This window comes from Octopus bimaculoides, chromosome 24 (genome assembly GCF_046866305.1).
Source record: "Octopus bimaculoides isolate indiv1 chromosome 24, ASM4686630v1, whole genome shotgun sequence".
NCBI classification, from domain to species: Eukaryota; Metazoa; Mollusca; class Cephalopoda; order Octopoda; family Octopodidae; genus Octopus; species Octopus bimaculoides.
The window spans coordinates 29,673,935-29,691,434 of record NC_142951.1 but is presented as its reverse complement, the minus strand read 5'-3'; the positions used below and the strand labels follow the sequence as shown (position 1 = coordinate 29,691,434).

The window sequence follows — 17,500 nt, the reverse complement described above, 5'->3', positions numbered from 1 at the left end:
CGTTCGACGTACGATATAACGGGATAATAATAATAATAATGTCCTCGCAAATCGTTCTACTCAAGATACTGGCAATAACCCTCAACAATACGCAACTCTCGGCGTTACTCTCCTGAAGGCTCTCTTCGCATGTCCATTTATATTGTGGCACAGTCCATTAGGAGCCCAACCAATAGGGGTGTTCTACTTCCACACAACAATCTCTCACGCCCCTCGTCGTATCTCACCTCCTTTCTTATTTCTTTATTGCCTCACAAGGGTTTAAACATAGAGGGGACAAACAAGGACAGACGTACGGATTAAGTCGATTACATCGACCCAGTGCGTAACTGGCACTTAATTTATCGACCCCGGAAGGACGAAAGGCAAAGTCGACCTCGACGGAATTTGAACTCAGAACGTAACGGCAGACGAAATACCGCAAAGCATTTCGCCCGGCGTGCTAACGTTTCTGCCAGCTCGCCACCTCCTTTCTGCTGTCCTTGAACTTCTTGTGCCAGCAAAACTGTTACTCCATGAGCAGTCAGATGCATTTCATACGTTTCTGTACAGGTTTTGCCTTGTTTAACACAAAACTTAATTGTATACCGACCTTCCAAATTGTTTTCACGTCCCAACTGCATCCTGCAAACTAGTCAGCTGGGGAAAAGCAGTGTTTAACAGGGTATATTCAAGGTGCAGTTACAGGCGTCGCCTTCTGTCTAGAATTACAAAAGTTGGCTGGCCAAATTATTAGATATATAGTAATAATATACTACGATTACAATAATCTAGGACAATTATAAAAGCTTCTCCTGAAAAGACTGAAATCCTCTTGAATGCACGTCTTGTAATCCACTAAATCACAAAGAATACGGCGTTGTATTCTTTGGAAATATTTAAAAGGCTTTTGTGAGAAATTGACAAATTTGTAAAGTGTTGAATAGTACCTTGTTCGACCGAATGCGTCATATATGTGTGTATATATATATATATATATATATATATATATACAGGGTGATTCAAAAGTCTCCATACATAGGAAAAATTTTTTTATTTATAAGAAACGGTTTGTAAGATCCCGTAGATCCCCTGATCTACAATAGAAACTACGTACACTATTTTATATTGAGAATATGTTGTCTATCGACGTTTTATACATGCTAGGCCACTGGTAGTGAAATTTCTAAAAAATATTTGCTACCCTATATATTTTACGTATATATATATATATATATATATATAAATATAACGTACATGTACCTACATATACATACATACATATATTCGTACATATACAAACATATATCCATACATACATACATTCATATACAAACATATATGTATGTATATGTATGTATTATGTATGTACTTATACATACATATATACAAATATACATACATACACACACACATACACGCATGTATATTATATGTTTGTATATATCTATGTAAATATATGAACAAAAGTATGTCCGCATATATGTATATATGTATGAATGTATATGTATATATGTATGAATGTATATGTATATAAATATATAACTGCAAAAATGTATTATATATACATACAATCACCAAAAGCCAATCGAATAACAATAGCCATTGAGAAGGCGATAACACTGGCTGTGCTCTAGCGTGGCCACAGCCTTTGAGTTGAAACATATAAAAGAAATAAACGAAAAATAAAAGAAATATATGCGTGTGCGTTTGTGTGTGTACGTCTGTGTGTGTGTGTGTGTGTATGTGTGTGTGTGTGTGTGTGTGTGTGTGTGCATATACGAACTGGGATACTATTGTGTGGCTTGAAACTAGTTGCATTCATAAAAAGACATTCTAGCAATTGGTTGTATTCATAACGAACCTTCATCAGCCGGAAAGTACATAAAAGAAATTCAAATCTGTCCACTCGCGTTCACAGACCGAGAGGTGTCAACAACAGGCGGGAACTTGACAGAATCCAGCGTGATTTCATGACGAGAATAACCGCTCTATTGTGTGTGCGCATGAACTGGTACAGCTTTAATCGTATGCTTACAGTTATCAATATGTATGATGCATATTTTTTGAAGTACTGGGTTGGTGCATAATTATTGCGGCTTTTTTTTTTTTCCCAACAAATTTTATTCAGCAAAAACATCTTTAAATGACGGTCTTACCGTCTGTCAAGCAAATGGGAAGCAGTAATTGAAGTAGATGGCGAATATGCTCCGGAATAATCATTTAAAGATGTTTTTGTTACATGTTGTTATTGTTTTTGTTGAATAAAATTTGAAAAAAAAGCCACAATAATTATGCACCAACCAAATATATCAAAAATGTATATATGATATATGTTTGTTTGTCTGTTTGTGTATGTGTGTGTGTATGTGTGTGTGAGTGTGTGTGTATGTGTGGTGTGATTGCCACTTCTGTTTTTGAAGAAGGCCATCACTTAAATTTGTAGATGCCGTCCTGTTATTTCGTATGACGAACAATTCCGGGTTCGGACAAGCAATGTTACAAACTATTTTCAAACAGAAATATGTCTGCGATTGAAGTGAAGCTCCGTGTGCAAACTGCTCGTTGATTGAAGAGGTTTACAGTAAAAGGCGCTTGGCTCAGTGGTTACAACATCGGGCTCGCAATCATGAAGTAGTGAGTTCGATTCCCGGACAGGGCTGTGTGTTGTGTTCTTGAGCAAAGCACTTCATTTCACGTCGCACCAGTTCACTCAGCTGTAGAAATGTCGGCCACTTTGTCGTTCCTTGCTTGTCTTCCATAGACAACCTTGCCCGGACTTGTGCCTCAGAGGGTAACTTTCTAGGTTCAATCCCATAGTCAATCATGACCGAAGGGGGTCTCAGCATATATATATATATATATATATATATATATATATATATATATATATATATATATATATATATATATATAAGGTTGAGGAGGGTATTGGATTTAACCAAACCCAAGAGGATACAGGTAATACCGAGTAAGCGCTGTATACCGATTAGTTTGCCCCAGTCGTTGTATGAACAGGATTGGGGATTATAAGTCGTGTATTAGCGTCAAGTACTGTTCTCTCTTTTTTCAGCGCATCACACTCTTTACCACTTCATACTAAAAATATCCGCCTATGGATATAATAATAGATTACTTTATTTTTTCTGTCTCCGATGAAGGGAAGTACTGGATCTTCCCAGCAACAGCTGTAAGACTCTATCTATAAAATACTTCTCCAACCTTACCATTGCTCTCTTTATCTTTTTGTTTTTATACATTTACACACACACACACACACACACACACACATACACACACACACACACACACACACACACACACACACACACACACACACACACACACACAGACGTACACACACAATTAAGATTCAGTTGAATTAGGTACTTAAGTTGAGGTACCTTGTTAGTAAAGGTACCCGTTATCGTAAAGGCACTTGTCCAAGTTACTGCGCGCCAGAAATGAACCAAAAATCACGTGTTTGAAAAGCGAGCGCCTTAGCCACTCCGCCATCCTTGTGTCTATCGGATTACTCTTTCTGGCGACTCCAAATTGTTGAATCCGTTGAAACCAAAGAGTCGAGTAACCTCAGCTCTTTGATAAATATTTAAACTCCGTCATAGTTCCGTGAACTGTGTAACTGACTACGTTTCCGTTCATTACGTGTACAATACATACAAGCACACGCACGCGCGCACGCACAAACACGCATACGCATACACACCACACAGACAGACACAGATACGTACACACACAATACACACTCACTCACACGCGCGCACACACAGACACCCACACACACAGAAACATACATACTAGACAGACAGATACAAACACACGCACGTATACATACACACACACACTTGGGCACACACAGAGACAGGCACATACATATAGACACACACACACACGCGCACACACTGACACATATACATACACGCAAACATACACACACGTGCACACACATACACACACACACACACACACATACATACATACGTACACAAACATACATACAGACAGATACGCACAGACACACATACATCCATACACAGACACACACACACACACACGCACGCACAATCAGAGACAGACACACACACACACATACACACATGCATACACCGACACACACACACACACACACACACATACATACATACGTACACAAACATACATACAGACAGATACGCACAGACACACATACATCCATACACAGACACACACACACACATACACACATGTATACACCGACACACACACACACACACACACACACACGCACACACACACAGATGTGTGTACCGCAAAACCTGGATCTATATGTCTGCGAGTCTCTCTCTCTGTGCATGCAAATGCGTGCGCATGTACGGCTGTCGTTTTAGCAATAAATCTATCATCTGGTTCTATTTAGCAACTCCAACATACGTCACAAACTCTAACAGCCGACGCCAATGTCGTCACTGCCCAGTAGGCGTCGCCACCGCCTTCGTCGTTATCACTAACCACCACCACCACAACCGAATCTCTACTACCACCACTATCTGTACAACCACAACCATTACCATTTCCAATACCACCACCACCACCACCACCAGCAGCACCACCGCCCTATACCCTACTCTTGAGTTGCCTAAATTTTAACCTTTCCCTCCTCCCCTGCCCCGTCCGCGCTTTCGGTTCTCCAAGCAATTACCCCTCCTCCTTCCCCCGTCACCGAATCTACACCCCTCTACCCCCACCACACCTCCTTTTCCTCCTCCTCCTCTCTCTTTTCCCTCCCTTCCGTGCACTCCACGCTTATCTTGGCAATTAATCTACACCAAATCACCGCTCTCCCCCCCTTCCCCTCTTGTTGCTCCCCCCCTTTCCCTACTACTCCTTTGGTGTGTATCCAGCCTAGTTATTGCTCTTACCCTCACCACACACACACACACATACGTACACAAGCACATGCACACACAAACACACACATACATACGCACATATACGCATACATACATATATATATATGTAAATACATACATACATACATATATATATATATTTATGTATGTATGCAGGTATATGTATATTAAAATACCGTATGTATGTATTTGTATATATATATATATATATATATATATATATATATATATACATATGTGTGTGTATGTGTGTGTGTGTGTATTTTACTTGTTTCAGTCACTTGACTGCAGCAATGCTGGAGCACCGCCTTTAGTCGAGCAAATTGACCTCAGGGCTTATTCTATCGGGGTTCTTTTGCCGAACCCTAATTTACGGGGACATAAACACACCAGCATCGGTTGTCAAGCAATGCTAGGGGGACAAACAGACACACACACAGACATATATATATATACATATATACGACGGACTTCTTTGGGTTTCCGTCTACCAAATCCACTCACAAGGCTTTCGTCGGCCCGAGGCTATAGTAGAAGACACTTGCTCAAGGTGCCACGCAGTGGAACTGAACCCGGAACCATGTGGTTAGGAAGCAAGCTTCTTGCCGCACAGCCACATATATTTATATATATACATATATACATACATACATACATGCATAACTTGTTTGTCACCAATAAAATAATGAAAATAATACACACACACACATACATCCATATGTATATACCCTTGTATCAAATACAAACGTATTCAGGCGCGGTTGTGTGATAAGAAGCTGGCTACGCGTTCCCATAGACTCAGTTTCAATACTGGAACAAGTAGAGTAAGGTGTCCCATAATCGTTCACCCTGGTTTATTGTTTTTTTTTTCTTTCTTATATCGATTCCGAGTTCTTTTTTTTTATCGATTCTGCAATGTTTTTTTCATCGATTCTGAAATGTTTTTTTTTTTATCGCTTCTGAAATGTTTTTTTTTTTTTTAATCGATTCTGAAATGTTTAAATAGTTAACAAAGTAGTTAAATGGTTAACCAGGAGTCATGTGCTGGATTCGGCCCGGCCCAGCCCGATCAGTTTGTAAAAAATTAAGGGCCGAATCACTTACCTGGGTAGGGTTTCTTCTCTGAAGACCTTCTGCTGATCAAGCTCTCTTGAGATACACTTATCAGGCTTTCTTTCATCGATCCTGCTAAGATAAAAGGTAGAGCAGACTTTGGCAGACATTGAACTCAGAAACCTCAGGCCGTGGAATGTTAGGAAGCACCGCGAGTTGTCTCTGTCCAACGCATTAACGACTCCGCTAATTCGCTACTAGCGAGTAGTACATCCAAGCGTGCGCGCGCACACACACACACACACACACACACACACATAGACACACGTACACATGCAAACACACACACACACACACACACATACACACACATGCAAACGCACATGCAAACACACACACACACGAACACACACACACGCATACACACGCGCAAGCACACACATACACACACATGCAAACACACACACGCACACGCGCATACACACACACACACATACACACACACGTATACACACGCACACACACGCAAAGACAGACAGACGCACACACACACACACACGCACACGCATACACATACAGACACACACGCAGTCATACTAACGCTCACAAATACACTCTAACAGACACACACACACGTACACACACGTACACACACACGCATACACATACAGACACACACGCAGTCATACTAACGCTCACAAATATACTCTAACAGACACACAAACACACGTACACACACGTACACACACACACACACACACACACACACACACACACGAAAACACACTACTTCAGACCAACGTCATCCGCGCAATCGCTGTCGTCATCTCGGGGAAACTTTGTCGTCACTGCTAATTATTGTCACACCACTGTCTTACTCTTTTACTATCGTTGTAATATATATATATATATATATATATATATATATATATGTTATAATATACTTTTAATCTTTTATTTATAATTTATTCCAGTCATTGGACTGCGGCCATGCTGGGGTACCGCCTTGAAAAATTTAGTCCAGCGAATCGACCCCCAGTATTTATAATGATAACAATAACAATGCTTTTAAATTTTGCCACAAGGGCAGCCAGTTTGTGGGGAGAGGATGTGTCGGCTACATTGACCCCAGTGTTCAACTGATACTTATTTTATCGACCCTGAAAGGATGAAAGGCAAAGCCAACCTCGGCAGAATTTGAACTCAGAACGTAGCGTCAGACGAAATACTGCTAAGCATGTCGGCCAGCGCGCTAACGATTCTGCCAGCTATCAGACTTTATAATAATAATAATAATAATAATAATAATAATAATAATAATAATAATAATAATAATAATAATACAAATAATAATAATAGTTTCTATTTGGGGAGGTGAGGCCAGTCGATAAGATCGATCCCAGTACGCAACTAGTACTTAATTTATCGACCCCCGAAAGGATGAAAGGCAAAGTCGACCTTGGCAGAATTTGAACTCAGAACGTAAAAGACAGACGAAATACCGCTAAGCATTTCGCCCGGCCTGCTAACAGTTCTGTTAGCTCGCTGCTTTCTTAAAGGTTGCTTGTGTATATGTGTGAGTGAATCTTTATGGTGCGTTGTATGGGATATTTATATGGATATGCGAACGTATTTGCATGTGTCCATATATATATATGTACGCATTTGTATGTTTATATATGTATGTATATATATGCACACACACATGCATACATATACATGTGTGTGTGTTTGTATATATATATATATATATATATATATATATATATATATATGCATGTATGTGTGTGTATCTTTGCACCTGTTTATGCGTAGATGGACGTCATACTCTAAATAATTATATATTTTATTAATGAAATCTTTCAGCGTTGTTGAACTTTGAAATTTACGTCGCGTATAATTTCTACCCAGCCTACGCGCGCCCGCGCCCGCACGCACACACACACACACACACACACACACACACACACAAACACACATACACACACACATGTACCCATACATATATTCACGTGTTCACATCCACACATCTACATGCATTCAACTATACACATCTGCACAAGGATGAGCACGCAAACACATGATGTTAATTCACAAACGCAACATACATACATACATACATACATACATACATACACAGGTATACACACATGCAGATACGTTCACATATCCATGTGGATATCCCATACAACGCATATAAAGATTCACTGAAACATATACACATACAGCCTTAAAAAAACATATACATACAAAGACTTACGCAGACACAGACTCACTTGCATATACACACATACATTTACAGACGCACTGGTTTATGACGTATGTAAATATACAGACTCATTGGTTTATGATGCATATACATATATAGACACATACGGACATATACGCACACATACATAACGACAGGTATACGTCACAGTACACTTTATCACTTACACATAGACTAACGCAAACGCATTCAGACGTACATAGATTGCATGAATACACCTGCTTTTATTTAGTACTAGCGGACTTTTAAACTAGTTCCTGCAGAGGGCAAACTGGGCCTACGGTCCCAAACTAAAGAGAGCTAAATAGCATGACTACAATACATCTATAATGGCTATATGCCCTGGTGGTGTTTGATCGGGGGTTAAGGATCGGTGAGAATTAATTCTGTAATGCAATCATTCTATCGTTACCAGTTCCAAGTTGAATTCCAATTGTTGGCCATTTTGCCCCAAAAGTTCTTATCTCGACGTAAAATTAACGAAGCGAATGTCATTTATCTCACCCTTGATCTCTGACGTCATCTGACAAACGCCAACCAAGATGGTGTGAATCAGCCAAGCTTTGCCTGCCAGAAATAGCGACCAAAATGCTTTTAAACCAGATCCCAATGCTGGATGTTCAGGAACCAAATGAAGGGCAGATATTCGATCCCGGTATCATCATGATTGAGATCACCATGTTGTGCACATATGGTTGTGATGCATGTGACTGATGTACCCTTATCAGACGGGTAGTCATGATGGGTATACTGGGCTTCGTATATTTTACTCCAGTGTGACTTTGTTGGCATGTACCGCTCTCTCACCCAACAGCAACAACAACAACAACAGTAATAATAATAATAATAATAATAATAATAATAATAATAATAATAATAATAATAATAATAATGGTTTCAAATTTTGTCACAAGACCAGCAGTTTAAGGATAGGGTCATAAGCCGATGAAATCAACCCCAGTGTTCAGCTGGTGCTTATTTTAAGGACCCCGGAAAGGCAAAAGGCAAAGTTTGCCTCGACGGAATTTGAACTCAGAACGTGAAGATGCGGCTAAGCATTTCGCTCGGCATGCTAACGATTTTGCTAGCTCGCAGTCTTAAGTGGGGGATAAATATTAACACTCGTTTGTGTCTTTTGTTAGGGCAAGGCACCTTCGTATTATTTTCTTCTTTCTTTTTTTTTGTTTTCTATGTGTTCAATGGTTCCATGTCAATAGGTACAAGTCTGTAAACCCGTACAAAAAAATACGCAACCTGGCGGCACGGTGATGTAATCACGAGTGAGTAATCAGTCCGTTCTGGATGGCTGAGCATTGTAGACGATCGCTCGGGTTTTTGTAACACAAGCAGAATCTTTGACTACTTGCCGACCTATGTTATCTCGGGTCAATCCGTGATAAGCGCGACATGGTTCACAATTGAGCGTGCCGTGTTATCGCTAGACCAGTGGTGAACGAATGAGTGATAAGCGAGGCTGTATGCATCATTGGCTCGCGTAGCCAATGTGAGCTATCGGGTCGATACGACTAATGCCCTGTGGATGAATTTGGTTGACGGAAACTGTGTAGAAATCAAACCAGTCGGTCATGTATACACAGGTAGGCCTGTGTGGTTACAAAGCTTGCTTCCCAACCACATGGTTCTAGGTTCAGTTCTACTGTGTGAAACGGACAAATGGAAGAAGCCCGTCATATGTGTGTGTGTAGAGTTAGAGGAGGGGGACAAACACAGACATACAAAAAAACACACACACACATATATACATATACATATATACGACGAGCTTCTTTCAGTTTCCGTCTACCAAATCCACTCACAAGGCTTTGGTCGGCCCGAGGCTATAGTAGAAGACACTTGCCCAAGGTGCCACGCAGAGGGACTGAACCTGGAACCATGTGGTTGGTAAGCAAGCTACTAACCACACAGCCACTCCTACGCCTAATATATATATATATATATATATATATATATATATATATATATATATATATATATATATATATACATATATATATATACATATATATACATATATATACATATATATATATATATATATATATATACATATATATATATATATATATATATATATATATATTACTATCTTTATCTTATGATATTTACTTTGTTTTATATTATACTCATTTATTGTGCTTTTAATTATTAATTTTCTATATGTGATAGTGGATTTTCATCTATGAGTTTTTGAAACTTGGTTCTTTCCTCTAAAACTATATATATATATGTATATATATATATCAACGGGCTTCTTTCAGTTTCCGTCTACCATATCCATTGAAGGCTTTAGCGAACCCGAGGATAAATAGTAGAAGGCGTTTGCCAAAGTTTCCACGCAGTGCGAGTGAATTCGGAACCATGTGGTGGGGAAACAATCTTCTTAACCACACAGTTGCAATTATATTCGATCGCGTAATGGAATATTTATATTCTTCATTTAATTAGAAGCGGATTAGTCTCATAAACTAGCGGTCATCCGAGGGTATAGCACAATTAACGTCTGTAAAATGAAAGAAAGATAGAGAAGAAATTGTACAAATCACGAGATAATTGAAGCCAGCAAAATTTCTTAAAAATCTTGAATTACGATGCATATTAATTGCCGTTAATTGAACTTGTTATAACGTTTCGGATTAGTTTTCTTTCTGTTATTCTTTAGACAGATATTGTTTACAAATAATAATAATAATGATAATATTAATAATAATAATAAAAATAATAATAATAATAATAATAATAATAATAATAATAATAATAATAATAATAATAATCTTATTAATTATTAATAACTCCCTTTAAGATAACTATAAAGAATGCGAAATGTAGAACTATATTTATTTATTTATTCATTTATTTATTTATCAGTTTCATATCTCTGTCATGTCTGCATGCCTGGTATTTTAATGTATGCACGCGCACGCACGCACACACACACACACACCCAAACTCACACACACACACAAACACACACACACACACACACACACACACACACACACGCACACACACACACATGTAGATAGATAAAGATAGATATGGCCGGTCTATGGGGGTTACCCTCAGTTTCAGACCCTAAAACCCGTTGGCCTATGGCCTTTTTAGCTAGGTAGAAATTAAGAGGAGAAAGGAATAAACAGTTATGCTACGAACTTCCTGACCTTACAGCTGTTTCTACTATACAATACAATGCACTCATAGTTGAGTGCTTGAGTGCATTCCATCGTGTAGCAGAAACAGCTGTTAGTTAATGAATTGCATAACATAACTGCTTATTCCTTTCTCATCCCAGTTTCTTACATATATAGGCGCAGGAGTGGCTGTGTGGTAAGTAGCTTGTTTACCAACTACATGGTTCCGGATTCAGTCCCACTGCGTGACACATTTGGCAAGTGTCTTCTGTTATTGCCTCGAGCCAACCAAAGCCTTGTGAGTGGATCTGGTAGACGGAAACTGAGAGAAGGCCGTCGTATATATATATATATATATATATATATATATATATATGTATATATGCGTGTGTGTGTATGCTTGTGTGTCTGTGTTTGTCCCCCCAACATCGCCTGACAGCCGATGCTGGTGTGTTTACGTCCCCGTAACTTAGCGTTTCGGCAAAAGAGACCGATACAATAAGTACTATGCTTACAAAGAATAAGTCCTGGGGTCGATTTTCTCGACTAAAGGCGGTGCTCCAGCACCTAGCAGTTCGGCAAAAGTACCCGATAGAATAAGTACTAGGTTTCAAAAAATGATAAGTCTTAGGGGTCAATTTGTTTGATTGAAACCCTTCAAGGTGGTGTCCCAGCATGGCCGCAGTCAAATGAGTGAAACAAGTAAGAGATGAAATATACAGGGGGATTGAAAAGTAACTCCCTATTTTAAAATGCTTATAAATTAATTTCTTAATTGTGATTTTTTTCTCAAATTCTTTGTTTTTTGAGGAATTTGTTTTTTTATGAGAATTTGACCTGTAATCGCATTTGCTCTTGTCGTTCGCGAATGACTGACTGCTCACTTCTCCAGGAGATTGATGGGTCGTAGTGGTCCCGACATGACACCCTGTGGGATGGTTCAAGGAACAAGTCTTCTGTACCAAACCAAAATCTTTGGAAGAGCTTAAAGGGCGAATACAAGAAGTTATGACTTCTTCCATCCCACAAGAGTTTCTGGTGAAATCACTTGACGCAATTCCTGGGCGACCCAAGAAGCTGGTGGCGACATCTGGAGCCCATATCGAATTTTAGATAAAACCTGATACTTAAAGCTTTCCTCTCATACTCATTTTTGTTGTAAAAATTACAATTAATTAAGGTGGTGAGCTGGCAGAAAGGTTAGCACGCCGGGCGAAATGCTTAACGGTATTTCGACTGTCTTTATGTTCCGAGTTCAAATTCCGCCGAGGTCGACTTTGCCTTTTATCCTTTCGGGGTCGATAAATTAAGTACCAGTTACGTACTGGGGTTGATTTAATCGACTGGTCCCCTCCCCCAAAATTTCGGCCCTTGTGCCTAGAGTAGAAAAAAAATTACAGTTAATAGATAATTTATTAGTATTTTAAAACAGGGAGTTACTTTTCAATCACCCTGTATGTATAGTCCGGATTCTTGTGCCGGTCCGTAGCAGGACTATTCGTTCCTGCAAGCTGAATGAACAGGAGCAACGAAAAATAAACACATCGGCCGGCCCAGAAATCAAAATGACCATGAAGTCGCTTAGCTATACGCCTCCACTTCGCACACTCACACACATAGATATGTATCGTACACACACACACACACACACACACACACGTGTATACAACCAATTTTCTTACCGATGAATCTGCCGTTTGTGCACGTGTGTATGTGTGTGTGTGTGTGTGTGTGTGTGTGTCGGTGAGTGTTTAATGGCGTTTAAAGCAAATCATATCGACCCCAGTAATTAATTCCGTCAGGTACTTATTTTATCGATCACTATTTTTTACTGATTGGCTGCGTTACCGATTTGACACAACATCGATCGAGTTTTAACCAGCAATCTTCTTGTTAAACATATCAACAAACAGCGTTCTCTTTCTCTCTCTCTCTCTCTCACACACAGAATCAAGCGTAACCATGAATATACATACATGCACGCAGGCATCCACATATAAACAGGATATAATTCTATCTATCTATCTATCTATCTATCTATAGGTGGCTGTGTGGTAAGTAGCTTGCTTACCAACCACATGGTTCCGGGTTCAGTCCCACTGCGTGGCATCTTGGGCAAGTGTCTTCTACTATAGCCTCGGGCCGACTAAAGCCTTGTGAGTGGATTTGGTAGACGGAAACTGAAAGAAGCCCGTCGTATATATGTATATATATATATATGTCTGTGTGTGTGTCTGTTTGTCCCCCTAGCATTGCTTGACAACCGATGCTGGTGTGTTTATGTCCCCGTAACTTAGCGGTTCGGCTATAGAGTCCGATAGAATAAGTACTAGGCTTACAAAGAATAAGTCCCGGGGACGATTTCCTCGACTAAAAGGCAGTGCTCCAGCATGGCCGCAGTCAAATGACTGAAACAAGTAAAAAAGAGTAAAAAGATATATATATGTATATATATATTCCCTCTTGACCCCCATGACCTAGGATTAATGTAATATAATGTAATATAAAGCTGAAGCAAATTGACACCAAATATACAGTGCGTGTGTTTTTATTGGCTAAACTGGCAATATGACCGTCCCCAAGTACAACATATATATACATATATATATAAAGTGTAAATAATAATAATGGTATTTTTATATAAGCTTAAAGCTTATGGCGATCAGCGTGTAATGACTAAGGAAATAGTCTAATAAAGGGGCATATAAGCTCTCTCTCTCTCTCTCTCTCTCTCTCTCTCTCTCTCTCTCTCTACACACACAGACACACACACACATGTATATATGCGTGTGCGTATCTTTGTGTCTGTATGTGTGTGTGTGTGTGTGTGCACATTTATACGTACATTCGCAGCGGGAGATTTTTGAACAGTTTCCGTCAGCGATATTCCACTCCTACTTAAGCGAGTCCTGATAAACTTAAGGTCAATATCAGCCGAAGTCTACGAGCGATTCGCTGAAGGCAATTCTCTCACGGAGAAAAAATAACCCCCGGAATCACACACACAAGGAAATAAAAGCACAAACAGACAGACAAATAAAAGGACATCACAGGCATCCGCTATTGAAAGTTCTACAAAGACGGATAGAACACAAGAAATTTGAAGTAGCTACTACATTCTGCTACACACTGAGCAGACGAGATTGACAGCCAGTCAGGCAGACAGACAGATAGGCTACGTGAGGGAGTGAGGAAAGGGAGGAGGAAGTGGGAGAGAAAGTGAATAAGGGGAGTAAGTGTGAGAACTTATGACACGTGACCTACCGCCACCAATCTACAGCGTGTGTGCGTGCGTATGTGTGTGTGTGTTTATCATTGTATACGTGTGTATGTGTGTGGTTAGTTGTTTGTTGTTCTCTCTCTCTCTCTCTCTCTCTCTCCCTCTCTCTTTCTTTCTCTCACACGCTACTCTACTTTTATTATTTACACGGCGTACACACATCGCCTTCAGTGTAAACAGGATTTACGACCGGCAGGTAAGGATCTTACGTTGTTTACAACCTCTACACTTGTCTCTTCTTCGCTTTTCTCTGTCACTGAGTCTCAGTCAGTCTGTCTATCTGTCTGTCTGTCTCTCTCTCTTTGCCTATCTATCTATCTATCTATCTATCTATCTATCTATCTATCTATCTATCTATCTATCCATTTCACTATTAAGCGTTGCGGTCATGCCCACACACACACACACACACACACACACACACACACACACACACACACACACACACACACACACACACACACACAATATACAGGGTGGGCAAAAAAAAAAAAAATCACGCACAAATGAGTTCAATACATTTCGGAATTGTCAAAGACATGCTTCAGTTATTGCAAAATTCAATAAAATTAACAAAAGAACAATGAATACACACGTATCGCTATGTGATGAACAAAATGAATAATTGTAATAATAACACAATATAAATAAAATGTCAAAGGTTTTGCTGCGTGTTTTTGGCCTACCCCTGAATATGTATATATACACACGTGCGTATGTGTGCGTATATACGTGTGTGCCGGTGTATGTGTATGTGCATCGATATGTAAGAATAGTACCGTGCCATTATCGCTTTCCTTGTCAACACCCTTGCATATGTATGTATATATATATATATATATATATATATATATATATATATATATATATATATATATATATATATATATATATATAATGCTCGAAATGAGGAGTAGACAGCTGACAACTGATGAAGGGTCGTTCTTTATGTTACTTGTCCTGTTTTCCATTTGTTTCTCTCGTTGTTTGCGTAGTGAACTCATTTGTTTTCGTATTTCATGTTGTTTACTGTTGGTGACGTCCTGTACCCATATATGCAAATGTATATAAATATATATATATATATATATATATATATATATATATATATATATATATATATATATATATATATATATATATATATATTTATATATTATATATGAGCATATATATGCATATATATTTGAATATATATATATATATATATATATATAATGTACCAATATACACACTTATAAAAGTATGCATACCAAAATATACCCTTATGTACGTTTATTTTTTCAGTACACGCACGTACACACACACACACACACACACACACACACACACACACACACACACGCATATACACACACACTTTATTATTAAAGGTTCAAAAACATCGCAAAAACATCACAAAAAAACTGCTGCTCAGTGTGTCGCGCTCCGGTTCGTCGGACAGTTTGTGATTAAGGCTGGAACAAAAATCAAGGTTTGTATAGAATGTAATATGTTTATAAGTATAACCTTAATTCTTGTCCCATTCTTAACCACGACGAACGGAAACGGGGACACTTTGAGTAGCAGCTTTTTTTGTGATACTTTAATGATGTTTTTGAAGATTTAATAATAAAGCATATTACCCAACGTCTGGTATTCGAGTACTATTTTTTCTCACCTTGTTTCACATTTATGTGCTTTCTCTGGTATATACATGCATACGGTAGAGGCGCAATGGCCCAGTGGTTAGGGCAGCGGACTCGCGGTCGTAGGATAGCGCTTTCGATTCCCAGACCGGGCGTTGTGAGTGTTTTTATTGAGCGAAAACACCTAAAGCTCCACGAGTCTCCGGCAGTGGGTGGTGGCGAACCCTGCTGTACTGTTTCACCACAACTTTCTCTCATTCTTTCTTCCTGTTTCTGTTGTACTTGTATTTCAAAGTGCCAGCCTCGTCGCACTCTGTGTCACGCTGAATTTCCCCGCGGAATACGCTAAGAGTACACGTGTCTGTGGAGTGCTCAGCCACTGGCACGATAATTTCACTAGCAAGTTGTTCCGTTGATCGGATCAACTGGAACCCTTGTCGTTGTAACCGACGGAGTGCCACGACGTACATACGAGAAGGCGCGTGGCTTAGTGGTTAGGGCATTCGGCTCATGATCATAAAGTCGTGAGTTCAATTCCCGGCGACGCGTTGTGTCCTTGAGTAAGACACTTTATTTCAAGTGTCTTAATATTAATATATGCATATATCCATACATATATGTACATACCTACATCTATATGTATACATGCATGCATATATGGGTACAGGACATCACAGAAAAACGTTAAACACAATGAGAAACGAAAACATAGAAAACGATCTTTATTCGAACAACAAAATATATAAAATGTATATATGTATGTATGTATGTATTATGTAGCAATATATAGGGGAAAGAAGCCGGGTATGGAACTGGATAGACGGTATTTTGGTGGTTTGTTCAGTTTGGTCTGACGGGGATGGCCAAGACAGACCCTTGGGAAAAAAAAACTATCACTGTTTTCCTATTTCCTCCTCTTTCTTCCTATTTCTCTGACTTTGTTGTGTGTGTGGGTTTGAATACTGTCTATATATCTATTTGTCTAATTGTCTGTCTATCTGTCGTGTCTGTCTGTTCGTCCGTCCGTCCGTCTGTCTGTCCGTCCGTCTGTCTGTCTGTCTGTCTGTCGGTCTGTCTGTTTCTCTTTCTGTGTATGTATACATATATATCAATCTATCTATCTGCCCTTCTGTCTTTCTGTGCCTCTCTCTGCATATCTATCTATCTATCTATCTATCTATCTATCTATCTATCTGTCTCTGTGTCTGTCTGTTTGTCTGTCTGTCTGTCTG

General features: G+C 39.2%; 1 protein-coding gene across 3 annotated transcripts in view; it reads left to right on the top strand.

Moving 5' to 3' along the window:
- The window catches only part of LOC106883221 (G protein-coupled receptor 161B), a 129,002-nt gene that overhangs the window by 55,178 nt on the left and 56,324 nt on the right, over positions 1-17,500 (top strand). Inside the window, exon 1 of one of the 3 annotated variants that reach the window (XM_089341027.1) lies at positions 14,571-14,836. The exons of the other annotated variants lie outside the window; for them this stretch is intronic. The gene's annotated coding sequence lies outside the window, so the exon portion shown is untranslated. Of the gene's footprint in view, positions 1-14,570; positions 14,837-17,500 lie in introns of those variants that run through there. 3 annotated transcript variants of the gene reach the window in all.